An 18390-nucleotide genomic window follows, 5' to 3' on the forward strand; every position below is an offset into this window, starting at 1 on the left:
GACATCTCTGAAAGCCAATTGATTATGAACATTAGGCCACCTGGTTTAGGTAAGCAGTTTCGAGAAGCAGGGTCTCTGTGTACTTTTGGGACAACTGATTTCATAATAAACTGCACCACTGACCTCTGCTGAAGATAATCAGTACTGCTCACTTTTTTCAACTCAGTTCCTTATCAGTCAGAGCCAAAGGGGGTTCCCACTTCAAGTGAAGCTGCAGGGAATGGAGATTGAAGCTGGAAGGGTTGTTTGGCCATCATATCAAGGAAGTAAAGACCATAGATGGGAGAGAAGTACCTGAGCTAAGGGACAACACTGGCATAAAAACACTAAGGAACATATTTGTCATTGGTATATTTAAGTTGCAAGAGGAAAGAAATTTCCTTTGGTGCAGCCAAAAATATCTAACTGGATAGTGATGGAGTTTGTGAAAAGAACCGTATTTCATACACTTTTGAAGTAGGTGCAGTTTGAAGCTTCAGTAAAACCCTTCCAGTCTTATATTCTTGTCACTGTTTCCACCTGGTATCACAGTGCTCTCTTTGAGTGCAATGCCAAATCACTCAAAACCTCTCCTTTGGAAAGAGATTCTTCTGTTCTACAAATGACTTATAGTCATCTAACATCACTGAGAAATATCAAACATCTTTCCTCACAGGTGAATACGAAAGGCATCATACATCTGTAAGAACTTTCATTCGTATTACAACACAGTGTCAGCTTTAAGTACAGTTAAAAACTTCATCTTCTGATCCCTCAGTGCAACCTCAAGTTTTGCTTTAAAATTCCCAGTCATTATCAAATGAGGACACTCATATTTCAAAGTCTCACTGTATAGACTACTCCGAAGCTGGAGCTCCATTGTCACTCATGCAGAGTTCAACCTAGGGTGTTCCTACAACAAATATAATTATTTTATTGAATCCAGGGCACAGAGAGCAAAAAAGATTCAGGGACTAAGCAAATGTAAAGGAAATATAATTTCATTAGAGAAAGACTAAGATAATATTTATAACAGTTTTAAGTACAGGCCAAATGAAGAAGGTCAGATGCACTATAAAGGGAGAAATGAATGGCTAAGGATGAACATCAGAAGCATCCTTCTGAGAGTATCTGTAACTTAAACTAGATTTTTTCTGTTCTGACCTTGTTCACTATTTACTTTAATGAACTTCCTTCTCTTCCATTTCCTCACCTGAGATTCCTTACCATTGTTTATCTTCCTCTTTCATCCTTTCACTGCACTTGCTTCGAACACTGCCTTTCTTTTCAACTTTGCTGCTATCTCATTACCCTAAACAAACAGTGAACCAAAGAATTTGCAACATTAGGCATTTTTTCCAACATTTTTTTTCTTCATTATGTGCCCTTGACTTGTCTCAAAGGGATCAGAGTAAGATGCAGCATTGAATCCACAATAAACAATTTTCATCATGGAAAACCGCATTGAAATAAGTGGCTGCTTCTGTAAGTTTTTGGAAGAGCAGTAGTAATCTTCGTATCCTAGTGAAAGAGGATAAAACAACTCTCTTCCTTGCTCCTCAAGGGAGCTAAAAGAATTTGTCACTGATAAGGAAGTCATTTAGAAGGCATTTCTAGGATATCAGTCAGGCTTATAAGCAGCACAGCAGGAAACATATCAAGGAGACCAAAGCAATTAGCAAGCAAAAGTCAATTCCCTGCAGAGACTGAGAAATGTCTGAATTCTACTACTAGCTGGCCTGTTCTGAAGTTTTGACTGAGTTTTGGCTGAGTTTATTCCTTGTTGGAAAGGCCATCAAATGTTGTACTTTTTAAAAGTGGTAGGAATATAAAGCATGTTTGACAGTTATTTGGAATATATTCTAATTGATTCAGCAGTGCAGCTCCTTCAACCCCTCGAGTAATGTAGGACCTGTATTTTGGGGAGTTTAAGGGTCTCCGAATCCTCTTAATTCAATAGCTGAATTAACTCTAATGCTCTGAATGATCTTTAATAACCTGCATCTCCAGAAATCAATAAGAATAGTGATGTAGGGTCCTAAACAGATTTGGTTCTTCTTCATACTCATTTAATCCTATGCAAAATCTTCATTCATAGTCTACTTCTCCATTCATTACAGAATTTTTTATTAATATGGTAGAAGTTGCCGTAAAACTATGTAATTTTATTCCCAAATGTTTCCTAACCTTACTGAGTTTTAGTAAAATTTAAAATGTTTGTCATACTATTGGGGATGTTCCTGTATTTGTGATAATTTTTAATTTTTAATAATTGTTGAAATCCAAATATTTTTTGATCACTCAATAGATTTGTTACCACAAGAAGTAAAACAAATTTTCTAATTCAATTAGAGGGACTTTGGGCTGCTCAGTAAGCACACTTGAAACTCAGTCTGAGCAGAACCCTAGCTCATCTTCCTACTTAAGAGATAATATATCTTCTCTAGTTAGGTCTCTTTCCTGCATAGGTCATGCTGGACCTGGAGAGAGCTGGAGGGAAAATGTTGGTCTGCAGTTGGAGTAGAAAGGAAATGAAAAAGTGAGAGAAAACACAGAAGGAGAGGAGAGGAAGAATAGATCCATGAAAGAGGGAAAGACAAAACCACATTTGCACGTGCTAGGTTTTTTTCTTTATTGGTTTGGTCATAACTCTAAGAAATTTTCATCTGTGGTACTGCTGTTTGCCCAGGTCTGCTCAGTGAAGCTCATCAGTGAGGCTGAGAGTCCTGAGAGAAATAAAACAGCTGCAGGCCTTTACAAAATCACTACAGAAAAACCTGCAAAAAAGAGAGCAGAGGAGGATTGGCTTGTCCCATCATTGTTTATTCTAAGTTATATCTTATTTGTAACATGTAACTGTTATTTTGGCTCCCAGACCTGTGCCTTATCTAGTTTAACAGATATCTTGATATACCTCTAGCATTATTTTAAAGCCTTTTTAAAATTATTCTGCTCTTTGAGGCCTATTTGTTCTAATTTTGGCTTTTTGAAACTTAGTGTCTTGATTCAGTTTCCTATTTGCTCGCACCCACTAACATCTGAGATGCTCTCAGGTCTCCGTCTGATCTTCTACTGCTGGATTGCTTGCAAATCCATTGACATAATGTCATCCCTGTAAGGATCCCCTAAGCAGCACTTAAAACAAAAAATTAGGTGATTGAATCATGCTCGTTTCCAGTTTCCACAGGCAGTGCGTACTTCTACAGGGATTTCCACAGGATAATTCATCCTATCTACCTTAAATGTCACATTTTGGTCTGTGAGGAACCACTCTTACCCATGCTGTCCTTCCTGGGCTGCCTAACTATCTCCATTGACTGTAGAGCAATTTAGACTAGATATTTAAATTCTGGGCAGTTAAAATCAGATTAAAAGAAATCTAGACCCTATCTTTCTGCCTGCTATACTGATTCTTTTGACATTCATTGTTTTAGGTTGCAGGTTACAGTGAACTTGCATTCACTTCTCAGAGTTGAGAGGAAAATTAATGTAGCTTTCCTTTGGCAATCGTTATATGTATCATTGCACCCTAAAAATAGAGGTTGAGGCCTTCTTATTGTATTCAGGACACATCTTACCAAAATATAGAAAACAATTTTCAACTATTTCCAGGTGTTGCTCAGCTGTCATGGAGGTTACATGACAGTGTCATGAAGTATGGCATAAATTATGTCAATAATTTTCAGACAGTCTGCTACTCTCTGCTAAAGCAGATCAAATGATATTGATATCCTCACTCTATTTCATACTAAATAATAAAAACATGTTCAGACAATATATTTATCATATGAAAACAAATTTGATTTTACCATGGTTATCATAATCCATGAGAAAACTTGCTATAGTCACCATTTCATATGTCTGTCTTAGGATATAAGGAGGTCAAACGTGAAAAATCTCTTTCTAAATCAACGACTAGAACTGGAGGGGGGGAAAAAAAAGAAAAAAAAGTTCTAGTAAAATATCCCTTTCCTGAGTCATGTCTATACTGTAGTTTCAGTTTGGTGCAGGGATGACCTACTTAGCTTTATGTTAGAGAGCTAATCAGTAACCCGTCACACTGGAAAATTTTGTATGCTCCCTATATCTTGCCAAGAAGCAAAGTAAATTTGCCTTATTCCTAGATGGATGTTGCACAGAAAGGCCTTTCCTGGTATCCAAGCTAGCTTGTTTAACACAAATGTAGGAATCTTTCCACTATAGTAATTCAAATCTATGATTTTAGTACTATCTGTAGGAGTTATTTCCCCAGGGATTTCTTAGATATTTTTATCTAAATAAACAAGACACTTGTGATGCCTTTATCAATCTATCTGTAAGTATTGGTTAAATATCTGACATTTGCAGGTAGTAGAAATAGAGGGTTTTAAGCCAGAGATGAAAAGATTATAGCTACCTCAACAGAGCCATTCTATCTGCCAGGGGCTGCATAAGAAGTGCCTTGATGCATTTATTAGATGTTGTTTATGTTAAGAATATATCTCTTGATACTGGATGTAAAAGGTTATTCTGCATCATGTTAATGTGCAAATCTAAAACAATTTGTAAATACTTCAGTCAGGCTGACAAATAGGGTTGTTGACAGTACTGCTACTGGGGGAAGAAAAATACTGTGTTTCTGAAAGGAATTCCTCACGCAGAAAATAATCTGATACTAAAAAACCTGAACCAGCTGAGAGACACGAAAATGTCTCCAAAATATACTGCCCAGTGCTGAATTCTGTGAAATTATTTCTGTAGAACACTGAAGAAATGCTGCATAGCGAATGACTTTTTAAAAGTCATGACCATAAACATATTGTGGGCTCTTTTCATCATCACTTCACAACATACCTCAGCTTTGAAATTAAATGCATTTTCAGATTTATATATACCTGACAATGCCTAATATGGATAGTTAAACGCAAAGGGGAGAGTATGTCACTGGCACAAAAAGGGTAATGCAAAGTTACTTATTCCTAGTTTGCCAGTAACACAGCTGAGTCACATTATGCTCATAAACACCCCAAAGAAAAATCTTCCTTGTAGGCAGAAGTTCTTCTCAGCATGTAGCCAGTAGGATCAGCTACAGGGCCATCTTGGCTCTGTCTTTTCTGTAATCCAAAAGAAAAAAAATGCAGACACATGAGAAAAAAGGATTATATCAAATTCTCCAACGGTGAAAATCCTCTATAGTCTGATACAAACCAGAAAGTATAATGGGACGATTACATCTAATATTAAAAATATCTATGAATGTCAATGTAGAAATTAATATACTGCATTAAACTATGTATTTTATTGTGTTAATATGTAGATCAATGCATCGCTATGACTACCAGCAGTATTACCAAACTAATTTTCTCTTTCCAGATAATTTGTTTTCTTTAATTCACTGACACAGGCTAATGACATGTCATGCAACACTGTTATACAAATCAATAGCTTTCTACTTAATACTGATACAGTATAACATTAGCATTGGATACTAGATCCCAGTTCTTCTTACTGTCTATTGTCTGTGAAAAGGCAAAATTTTCAGATTTTAGTATAGAATAATTGGAATGACAGTAAAAGCTATTTGCATCAACATAGGTCTTTTACACATTGATGATTCTTTCCTTCACGTATCATGTCTATGGCCAAGACTGAGAAGGGACACAGGGATTATGGTGCTAGATACCACTGCCAGAATGAAACACACAATCCTCCATCAAATTTCACAGTTTTTTTTATGAAGGAGGGAAAATTTGATGCCTCGATTTAAGCAGTTAATCCAATAGATCAGAGAAAACCGTCAAAATAATTACACTAAGTGATGGAATTAGTTCATTTGTCTAAATCCAAGTGCTGTTTAGGATGTCCTAAGGTATATTGTCCTGCCTTCATCTACCTGTATGTCCAGAAAGATGCAAATATCTTGTGTTTTTTATCAAATGTCCCACCATATACCTTAAATAACCATAGCACCCAAAGCTGCACTCCAGATGTGTCAGTTTTCCACATTTCCCAAAGTATTACCCTTAAAAACGTGACAATAAAAAAAGAGATGTTTATGTTCTGTGCATTAGAGAAACACTTTCTAATTATTATCTGCAGCCATAAGCATTAGAAGGTATCTCTTCTCTCTTTAAAGTGAAGATGAAAGTTGGGAGACTCACCTTTTCTCTCAAATCCTAAAAGTATATCCTTAAGGAGTCATCATAATAACTGCATGAAAAGCAGTAAAGAAGTGACTTTAGCTGAAGGAGCCTTTCTAAATTATTTATTTGGGAATGTCTGTGAGATATCTGTCTTAGAACAAGCTTCAGAACAGCTAAAATCTTGTATGAATGAACGTCTCCATCTGTTCATTCATTCTTCCATTCCCCGATCCTCTTTCAAAAATTGATAATACTTTTTTGCCTTTTCTCCCTTCTCTCTCCCTTTTCACCCAGAGACTGATTGTTAGAAGAAAATATAGGAACATAGGTATGGGAACATAATTCCAGTTCACCCCTGAGTAAAAAACTCCCAGCTGACACTTCCCTGGAGAGAGCCCTACCTAAACAGTGCATTAATCACCTCTGGGGAAGAGGATTTCACTGGACAGATCTTTTCTATTTGACTCCATGACTTGACCCAATGTGGTGACTTTTTTATAAATCAAAATCTCTGTCTTTGTCTCCTTTGATGGAATTTTCAATAAAAACTAAAAATAAAAGGGCGGTGTTATGGGGGTGAGGGGTTTAATTGCTATGTTTCCCGTGTGGTCTGAGAATACCTGTAGGATTACTCATAAGATTTTGGCTGAGAAACATCTTAGATTGCATTTGGGTTTAAAAGGTAAGAGATGATTGATCTTTTCAGTCTTTACTGATTAAAATGACTCTCAACAGAGGCATCACACCCAAATACCTGGAAAGACCTGTACCTCTCAATTTAGGTCACTTGGCTAACAGGTTTTTACAGACGGTTTGTTCATGCTCAAGTCCAAATGATTTCTTTTAGGCATTTTGGACTTGCTACAAAAAAATCAGTCTTACAACTTTCTGGTGTAATTAGAGTCACTATGCATATATAAAACAGCATATATTTGGCAACCTTACATATGCTCTTCATAATAATTTATTTGCACAGCATCTTAATGAGCTGTATAGAAGCCATCATAAACCAAAAACTAAAAAGTCCAAAGAGGGCTTTAAAAGAAAATAATATTGAGACTTTAAATTCCCACAGGATTTTCAGTCAGGTATTCAGAAGTAAAAAAAACCCCACAATCTCATTTTCTGCTTACTAAGAAAATAATAAAGGGAAATAAAAGAAAAAAAAATAATTAAAAAAAGTCTTTCTTTTCCCCTAGCTCTCCAAATGCTGTATATTATTGCAAATAGCAAGTGTAGCTTGTGGAAGGAAATAAAGCAGCCAAAAAGGTTGCACAGTGGTTCACTAAATTATTCATTTAATCATTATTGATCTCAGATGAATTAGCAAATGGCGTGCTCTAGCTGAGCACAGTTATTCATCTTTGATTTTAATCTTACAGGAAGCTGAGCTACATTATATTAATGAAAATCACAACAAAACACAATAGGCAATTTTCTCACAAAATGTTTAACAACATAAATTAAGAAACTAGTTATGTTCATATAGTGCAATAACAAAAATCAAAAGTCTGACATTTGTGCTATAATCTAATCAAATGGATTTAGGAAGGAACAAGATGGCCACAGCGTTTTGAAGAGAAGGTGCAGCCACAAGTCTTGAGGGTTCAACTCCTATTCTAGATTAGCCGTCAGAGACATAGCACTCAGACTTCCATATTTGTGTCTAAAAGGAGCTAATATAATTTCATTTCAACTATAGTGTGTTTTTTTGTGATTGAAAGTCCAGTTATACCCGTGAATAATGTATGGTTTAATAATAATAATAATAACAATATTATTGTTATTATTGTTATTATTATTATCATCGTTATTATTATTAAAATTTTGCATTAGAACATTTACATTGTGAGTTCTTCTGAGTGTTTTACTGAGAAGATATTTGGGAGAATATAGGTGGCAAAAATCCTCTTTCAGAGCCAGGAAAAAACAAAAATCAAAGAGCAAGCAGATAAGACGACTTATTGAATATTAAGTACGTCACCCAAATATGGCCCAGGGATAAGTCAGAAGCATATCCGCGACCCATGAAGGCTCACACCTTGGTAAGTGTGCACAGAATGTGTATGATATTAAGCACCTTGTAACATGCACCTGTGGAGGAAGCAATGCAGGAGACAAAATCTTTAAAATAAAATGAAAGTATTTGACCCACAGACAGGGTGGGATTCAATTGTCTAACATCATTGTATAGCACAGTGTTCTGCCTGACCTCCAGCTGCTAATTCACTAAGTTAAATGTCTCCAATACATACTGTTTCATATCCATCCATCTCTTTCAAAGGCCTTGGATACCCTGAAAACCACAGAAAACATTTCCTAACCTCTATGGATACAAAAAAAATACTCTTCATGTTAGTTTTCTCTTAAGCTTGAGAAATCAAAAATGCAAAGAGCCACTTGCTCAAAATGTTCTCACTACAGCTCAGAGCATACTTCATCCCAACTTTGAAAACTGTGCTATTCTGAAGCAGAAGATTTCTATATTCATGGAAACAAAAAGAGAACAGGACTTCTGGAGACTTTTTAGCTTATTCTTTAGGGCACTCAGCTATTAATAATAGCTGATTTTTATATTAAATAATCATAAGTCTGTTGACAAGAATCATATCTTGAAAGTCCATTCCCTTAGATGAATGCCCTAATTCCTGCACTACGAAGTATGTCTTTCTCATTCACTAGACAGAAATCTTTCCTTTTCCACATAGTGGCAAAGATACAAGTAGATAAAAGCACCCTTCTTTATACATCTTTGCTTCTGGTCTCCCACTTGATCATGGGCATAATTTTTTTGTCTCATCTTGCTCCACTAACTTAATGCTATACTCTTGTGGTCATTATATATAACACAGAAAAACTTTTAGACTTTGCTATGAAATCCAGTGTTAATAGGGGACTTCCAAGGGACATAAATATGAGACATGCGTGACAGTCCCAATGATAATTTCTTTTTTGCAAACTTCAGCAAAATGAGTAGCTGCACAGGTGATGTTGACCCAGTCTAATTATTCACCCTGAAGGAAAACTAGGCTGAGTACAGCCATTGTTTATCACATGTGTCAGCAGTCTGCTGGCCAACCCAACCTGGTACTGTGCTCCTCACCACCGTCTGATTCCTAGTGAGAATGTCATGGCAAAAAAGGAGGGCTCCCAGGATTAACATGGGAAAGAAAAACAGTTTTAACTATGCTACTCACGGAAGAATTTTTTTCAGTTCATCCTGTAGAGAGAATACCATTGTCCCACCAAAGTCTGTGAATATGCGTAACACACATACTGCCTGGATACATGAAGTGAGATTTAGATCTGTATGCTCAAGGACGTTCAAATCAGAAAACTGTCTTAGAAAGCCCAGCACAAAAACATATGAATAATACAACAACAATGATTATAGTACAGCTGTGCAAGAAAAACAGCAACAGTTCTGATTTCACATGCAAAAAGCTGTGAAAGGCTCATGGAAAGAGATGTCAGAGGATGTTGGAGGAACTGTGCCCCCTTGATTGTTTTGTAGACAGAAGATGGTATAGCCCACCTACTCTGTCCACTGAAGCAGTCTATTAATGCCCTTCAATCCAGCCTACAAGGTATGCTAAAAAGTAGATAAAAATGCTGACTGTATATTTCTGTTTCTGTTCATTCCCTTATGCAGTAGGACTGAACAGATGCATCCAGTGCAGTGTCTTTTGGATGAGAAATAGAAGCAAAGGACTAAGTATATACGTATGGGTCTCAATAGTATGTTCCAAGTTAAAATGCCCGCAGATCTCAGCAAAAGGCTGTTGCTCTTTCTTCCAGGTTTGGGACATTTCTGGGAGTACACTTGTGAAACGCGTTGGGATGGAAGGTGCTGCACAATGGTAAAATAACAATATTGTTATACTTGTTATAATCTGGAGCTCTAAATAACTGATTTCATCAGAAAAACCTTGTAAATGGATTGATTTCTCTTCCTTACCACCCAAAGCTGATTACACAGAAACTTTGTAAGAAGAACATAGAAGTCTACCTGAGAGACCGGACTTGGGTAAGAGGAGGCATGCGGCACTTTCTGCTCTTCACTTGCAGGAGCTGGATGGACTTTGTCTTCGGGACTGACATGAGACATTCAGTTGATATATTAAAGCAGTGAAAACCTACACTATGCTTCACACAAATCTAGGCAAACTTCATTTTTAATCCATAAATGATAGGGTTTTGGTTCAAGCAAGCAATTAAAAATACTTCAGGTGATAGGTATTTTCCAGAGATTTGCCATGACTTAAAATATATTCTCCTTTTAATTTAATGGTTTTGAATGTTAACATCAAGACACCAAAAATGTTCACAAAATATTAGCCCAAGCACTACATAACCTTTGCCTCACTTACTATAAAATTTGCATATGCTATACTGGATAGCATAATATTACATGGATGACTGATTTTTTTTGCCTCTTGTCATAGCACACATCTGCTATAGGAGGTGGCATAAGGTTTGCTGTGGATTTACATCTAATAATTAGAAAACTTTCACAAAAAATCATAGTAGAAGTAGAAAAGGAGGGAAATTTTGTGGATGTGCTCTGTCACAAATTTAATACCACAAGTTTTGTTCTAAGACTTGAGACATTCAGTGAAAGTTAAAAATCAATAAAGTAAGACACTAGGAAACTACAGCAGGTCTCCTTGTTTAATAAGATTTTCATAGCTTCTTTGCACGTGAAATCAGAATTTTTACTACTTCTGTGGTTGTAATATATTATTATTACATTGTACTAGGTAATATATTAAGCGTAACACTGAATGAATTTTGTGTAAATTATGGTTTTGTGCAAAGTTTCATACCATTTGAGCATCTTCTTGCATATTTGGAATTTGTAAATTGATGTACAGAATTAATTCAAACCAGTTGCAGGAAAACACTAGCTGGATAGATCAGTTGCCTACTGCTGATAGCAGCTGTTAGATTAACAGAAGAAAAATGCTGAGTGGGAAAACTAATTGATAATCTGAAGCAATTTAAAGCAAACCAAATGATTTATTTTTTATTAGTGGGCTGAAATTTCCTCACGTGTATGTACACACATTTCAGCACTATGCTAAATTTAATGCACTAATAATGTTTGTTTTCTTCAGCGACAGACTGCTAAGCCAGAGCATCAACGATCTCAACCATTTGCTGGTCTTTCCTGCAATTCACAAGTATGGTTAGATGGACTGGTCCATGTGCCCTCACAAAACTCTCCCTCCTGAATGGGAGACCATCAAATCATTATGAAGCATGACTGGAAAATAGATGTGAGCAAAACTCAGAACAGTCTTATCACTTGATAAGAAGAAAGCTGGAAAAGTCCACAAGGATAAATTCAATTTGAAAATTGACTGCACTGTAAATGCATAATATTGTTTTCAAGTCTCAAAATAAATGTCAGAGGTGACTCAGTCACTTCATATCTCCCTATCTCTCCTGCTGCAGCTACACTGTTTGAGAGAGAATGGATACTGAAATGTCAGGGGGAATATCAGGTAAGAAGTGGTTACTCTCTGTTTTGTTCAGCAGTTATCCTGACTTTTTATTTCGAAGTTTCTAGTAAAGCACGTTCAGTTAGGATTAATGGACTTTTAAGTACTAATATATTGAATCCAAGATAAGCTGCGTAAGGCCAGAGAAAGGTCTTACCTCTAAAACTCAAAGGTCTGATGAACACTAACTACTCCCCTTGCTGCTGAGCAGAGGAGAATGAAATTTGCCTTAAATGGGAAAAGCCATTTTTTTTACAACTGTATCAGCCTGTTCCTGTGGTAAGAGCTGAGCTGGCACTGCTGTGAGCCAGAGTTGGAACAACTCTTTGGTCACCTTCACCAGTGCTTCTGCCAAGGATACTAGAACAGACTGATGTCTGGGTATCTGTTGCTTAAGTGGCTCTCTAAAAATCCTCATAACAGACTGACCCATCCGCTGGAAAGGTCATGATCTGCTCGCTCACAACCATGCCCACACATTGCTACATAAATAGGGCTCAGAGATTTTCCATCTCTGTTCAGTGTTTTTCTTCCAAAAAGCTAGATATTTCTTGACATTGAAATATATGCAAATGCAATACTTTAAGAAATTTTACAAGAATACTTCATTACTGGTGATAATATTCTCTTCTGGAAAAAAATCTAGGCAATTTTTTCAGCTATGGTAAAAGGAGTCATCTTTTAGGACATATATCGAATACTATAAATGGCAATGTTGAAAAATATTTTTTCTGATGATACTTCCTAGTCTCATTGTCAGTTCGCTGAAAGTGGTTATCTCTTGTTCAATACACTGTTGAATAACTTACTTTCTCAGAGGAAATTGGTTGTCACTAAAGCAGTTGTCACAAAAAGATGAAATTTTGCTGCATAGCAGGATATTGTCCTTCTGCTGGACCTTATAATAACAATAGCTAACACATTAAAAAGAAAAAAAAAAGTAGCAAGTTAAAATAATGCAGCTCTGCAGAGTTTGTTTTCAAGAACATCAGCAATTCCCATTAATTTTAGTAAGCATCAATGCCTCTCAGATCTTCAGTGCTGATGAGAGGGCAGATTCCCCAAGTGATAGGAGTTGGAAATTTTCCAGTAAAATCAATGGATGTATTCTATCTGCATCAGGTCAGGACAGGATAAAATATTCAAGATATATGCTAATTTAACTTTACAAGAGATATATTTCATGCTTTTCACTTTAGGCTTAAATTTAAATCAACCTTGGACCAATTATATCATCTGTATGATCACATATTGCCTCATCCTGGTTTTGCATTTTCTTCTTACAAAGAGTAGTTGTACATGCAGCATTACTAACTTAACATCTTTTGGTTTTAGACAGTGTTTGGTGGTGATGGCAATCTATTAATGTACCTATGCCTAAAACTATGCCTATATGGACTCTCCCACTCATAGCACTGTAGAAGTAGTAAATGATCCTCTACATAATACTGTTTTACCACATAGTATTTAGCTTCCCCCATTGTATCAGCATGCACTACATGTTGTAAAGCCTCACACAGTACAAGATCTTGCCACCATAACCTTAAATTAAAACTGGCATAAACAAGACAATAGCAAATAAATGACCCAACAGAGGGAGCTTATCAGCATGGCTACACTAAAGTCAAGCCAAAATATGCATATAATAATGCTCATAACAAGGTTATCAGACAGAGCAGCCGTAAGTATAGCATTTGTTAGTTGTGATAGCAAGGGTTTTCTGCACAGTGTAAGCACATAACCCACTCAAACTACCCGTAAAGCAGAGTGATGACTAAAACTGGAGCTAACTTCCATTGGGCTTTATGCATAAAAAGTGGTCTGAGATTACAAACATCATGTGTGTGCCTATATGTTATGACTGTGTTCTTCTGCTCCTAGGTATTCCCTTGAGGAATACCATAGCTACATCCAGGTAGGAAAGTGGGTATACACACTATGTCAGTCAGATTTTGCGCAGAAGATTTCCCTCTGTCCTGTGGAATACTTTGACAGTACTTCAGGTATAGAACATTAGAAGAAAGTGTCAGAGGTTAGAAATAAACTTGGCCACTTAACAGATGGTGTCAAAAATCAAGAGAATTAAATTAACAAAGAAAACAAAAAAAGGTTTCCACCAGGATGGAGAAACAAAATATCTGAAGACAAAACAAAAAAGGCTATGTAATAGAGGAAAAAAGGATCTGGACCTCAAAGCAGATAGACAGCAAAATAATAGCTGATATTATCATGCTATTGCCAAAAGGAAAAGCCTCATTCTGGTGAATAAAAATCTAATACTGGGTTAGGGTGTGAAAAAGGTACCATATTCATTCTTTAGGAACAGGTTATACAACTATAGAATTATGTGTCTAATGCTGGCAACTTGAAAAAATAAGTAAATGAATCGTACTTCCTAGAGGAAAGAAACCTGTAAGAAGTTATGGAAAACACATCTTGATTGAAAGATATAGGTTTAAAAAAAAAAAAAAAAAAGTTGGAAGAAGGGATAGCAACCTAGTATGTAAAAAGCAGGAGTCAGTCATACTTTAAAGATTCTGGAGAAGAAATCAGTCAAAGTTCAGTAAAGGTTCAATCTAAGAATTAGAGAAAACTTTTGATTAGGCTTCTGAGACCCTGGATCAAGCTACCTGGAGTTACCTTCCCTGAATCATTTAAATACCAGTATTTGTCCTAGATGTTATAGGTACACTTCACAGGTTTAATAATCTCTCAGGTGTTTTACAGCTCCTTTTTAGCTGCACTAGACATGTGACCATGTGCATTTTTATGTGGCATAAAACTAAATTGCTAATTTGAAGTACATACACTTCTTTGCTAAAAGGAAAAGAGAAAGCATGCCAGGAGAAACCCGTTCTGAGTGGGTTTGCACCTCATTTTCACCTTCTGAACTGCATCAGGCTTAAACCCACTGCAGCTGAGAGCATCTAGCTCCAAATGAATGACTGACAAAATCTAAAACTTCAATTAAGTACTTTTGGTGGTAACAAAACACTTAGGTTAAAACACATGACTTTAACATGACTTCCATTCCATTGTTGTTTCCCTGTTTCTAATACTAAGTGTATATTATGGGATGCCTATGTACAAAAAGAGTATGCAGGGATGAGAGATAAAATGACACCAGCAACAAAGGGATTGCAAAATAATTACAATGTGCTTCTCTTGCTGCTACTGCTGTGAAGTGTCTGAATTGTATGAATCAAAATTGGAACCATTATCAGACGCGAATAGGAGGCATAATTTCAGTCAATAAGACACTGAAATAATGTCTATGAGATGATTGAACATTGCAATTACAGAACCCATACAGAGGGTAGAAATCTCAGAGGAAAAGCTAAAGAGCGCAGCAGAGTTGTTCAAAAGTCCGTAGTTTTGCGTTTCAAGATCTGTTCCCTTCTTTTATAGCAGTTTGGTTTGAGGGTAATTTCACCTGGCAAGCTTCAAGTAAAAACCATAACCAGACAATCTCAAAACAACAACTACAAAACCAACAAAAACTCCACAAGAGTATGAAAATTAAACTGTTCCTGTTGCTTATCCCTGATCACCAGTCCAAACCACCTGAATTGACTGAATTTTTGTCTGCAGCTGAATGCAAGTAAACTCAAAAAAGTGTCACCTACCAAAACAATGATAGAAATATATCCAGTTATGCCAATGTCAAAACTAGACCTAATGCAACTTCAGACTCTGTTCCAAACTTTGTTATGGATCTAGTCTATATTTCTTAGTATGATGGGCTTTGGGACTCTCCCTCTGCTCTCTGAATGCAGAGCGTTACTGACATGAGCAAAAACTGATGCGGCTGGACACCTTTATCACCCATCAAGACTGAAAACATTTTTCGGTAGACGATGCAAGTCCTGTTGATCCTTCATGCCTCATCATGGTGAACCCTTGTCACGGGTGAGACAGAATGAATGACAACTTGCATGGATTTGAATACTGGGATTTATTTAAGACCTTCCAAGCTTAGGGCTTTTACCCTTTTTGATTATTTCGCACACTCACACATTTTCCAAAGCAACATTCACTCAAGTTTTGCTGGGAAAGTTGGACAGAGTTACGTCAGCTGTGTGCCATGAACCTGCCCACAGTTACGGATGTCAGCAATCATAGTGCTTGTTGGTGCATTTCTAGGTTTTTCTCCTTTGCCGGAATCTTCTCCCCACTTTCTAGCCTGTTATTCTCCATTCGAACACTCTATTTGTAGAAACAGAACATGTGAGCAGTCTCTTAACCCATGGTCCTGTCTTGTGTCTCTTGTTAATTAAATTATTTCGTATGTGTCACTTCTTTTGAGTTCCAGGTGTTATCAAAATTCACAAACAGCCTGTATCGGTCGTAGGTGGCAGGCAATAGGCTGGTGTTTGGGAGTTCAAACATTCAGTTTCAGACATTCACATGTGCACACAATTGTCTGCCACCCATTAACATTCATAGTCTAAAGTATTTTTCAACTACCCCAGCCCTCCAGCCTGGTTCCCCTCTCCTTTTGAGTGCTTGGGATGTTTCAACACCTTGAATTGTGTTTTCTTTCCAGGAAAATTCAGGACCAGAACAGGGTACCTTGTCTCATCCCAGAAGAGAGGCTGGGCACCCTCACCACATTCCTTAATACAGATATACTGCTTGTTCCTAATCAGTCTCTGGAGGAGTCTCCTTTCTATTAATTATGCAGAGTGGCTGGGGAAATGAGCTGTGCTAGGTTGAAGTTAGCTTTTGTGAATGCTCTTTTGTACTGTCATTTACACTAATGACCTCAAAGGAATGGTCCTGTCAAAAATTAATTTGTGATCCTTTAGGCATGTATGCATTTTTTCTAAATCTGAGCTTTAGTCTGTTTCAAAAATAAGGGTCCTATATTGCCTAAGCGCTTTTGAAAATGTTACAAGCTGAAAAAATTTGTAAAGACCTGCAAAGGAATAGGCCCATATAAATATTCCCAGGCAAATTAAAGTTTACAAAAATCAAATATTAAACATTTGCAAAAATAACCTTAACTATTACATGGTCCTACTTCTTCCCCTTCTAAATGGTATTTCAGTTTCCTCCCCATCAGCAGCAATACTCAAAAATTTTTGTTGTGGCTGTACTTCCAGACTGTCACATCTTATTTGGATTTACTATTCATCCCTGAAAAAGCTTTTTTTTTTACTCTACAAACTTGCTGGCAGGTGTGCATGAAGCTGAATTTATGCAAGAATATTTGCCTGAAGAGGACAACTAAAGGTAAATTCTGGATATGATCTGTCCGCAATTTTCTCATGTTTTAATGTGCTTTGACCTGCTCATGTCTTGTAATGTCTGCAGACACCCCTGGGAAACTGCAGAGAGCTCTGGCGGGCTGTTATTCTCTGATAAAAGGCAGCAAGAGAACATTCAATTTCAAAGGGTTGTTTCTAAAGGACAGTGCTTGTTGTAAGGTGACTACAATACAAAATATAACTATTTTTGATGGACCAAATTTTGCTGTCAGTTACAATCCTGCAATTTCAGGAACAGCTGAGATTTGCACCTGCACAACTGATAGGAAACAACTTCTCATGTATTAAGGCAGAAGAAGCAATTTCTATTACAGATTTTTTTTTCACTCTTTGTATTTTTTCCCTTTTCAGCCTCCAGTTTCTCAGAAGAACTTGAAATTGTTACACTTTTTGAGTTGGAAATTCTACACTTCAGAGCCACAGATGTCCAGCATCATACCTCTTGAACCTGCATTATCTCTGTGTATCAGAGTGCATCAGCTGTGTATCTCTGTCTACCCGGTTTTATAAGATTGATGTTTCCGTGTTCCTTCACAAATGGTTTCCCAAGTATGATAAAAGGGGAGAACCCGTCCAAAGTGGATTTTAAGGAATTCATTTATTTTGGTGAGAAGTTAATAAAACTATTTGGATATACTGCAATATTTCTCTGAAGTAATACATTTGATAATATTTTAAGCACTTTAACCATTCAGCTACTCAAGCCCACTGTTTTTAGAGATGTCAAATGACTCAAAAGCCATATATAAATCACTGTTATGAAAACTACAGTTCTTAAAATTAACAGCTGTGTTGCTGGTGTGCTGTCACTGCAGCTGACGACACAGAACAGTCCCTCCAGTATCCAGAGCTGTTTTTCTCTGCTTCTTGTATGCAACTGTTCCCTTTCATCTCAGAGATGCTTGGGGAGGAATTTCTTGGTATATGTAAGCTTAATATGCCAAGTGGAGTACAACTACTTATCTAGAAGCCTCAAGACCGCTATGAGGACAGAGAAATGAGATGTTAAAATAGCAACAGCAGTAACCTATTCCTACATACGTTCTTGACATGAGACAGACATCACAGGACACCATGGTCATCTGGATTGTGTGTCTTTGTAAGGAAAGTTTCACTGCACTGTAAATGTACTCAGCCTAATTATATGACTAGTTAATTGCCTCATTTCTGAATTGTACCTAGAAGCTCTCTGGAAAGCAACTGCACTGTACCTGTGGTATTTCACATTACTAAATCCCCAAACCTAGCATACCACTTGTAAGTGCTTTTAAATGAAGTGCAATAGTCTGAGTTTATTTTTAGAGCATATATATGAAGTGAAATGAGCTTGGGATAGCTCCAGGCATATGCAGACTAGGACAATTTGAATGTGTTCAAATGAGGCCCGCATATCCAGAGGGACACAATTAGCAGACTCAGCCAGGTATTGGTATTGGTATTAACACATTATGCTATTACACCACAAATTCTCCCATTGAGCCTTGCTGCTGCTAAGAGGGCACGCTTTCTGAAGTC

The sequence above is a fragment of the Caloenas nicobarica genome, chromosome 2 (genome assembly GCF_036013445.1).
Source record: "Caloenas nicobarica isolate bCalNic1 chromosome 2, bCalNic1.hap1, whole genome shotgun sequence".
NCBI classification, from domain to species: Eukaryota; Metazoa; Chordata; class Aves; order Columbiformes; family Columbidae; genus Caloenas; species Caloenas nicobarica.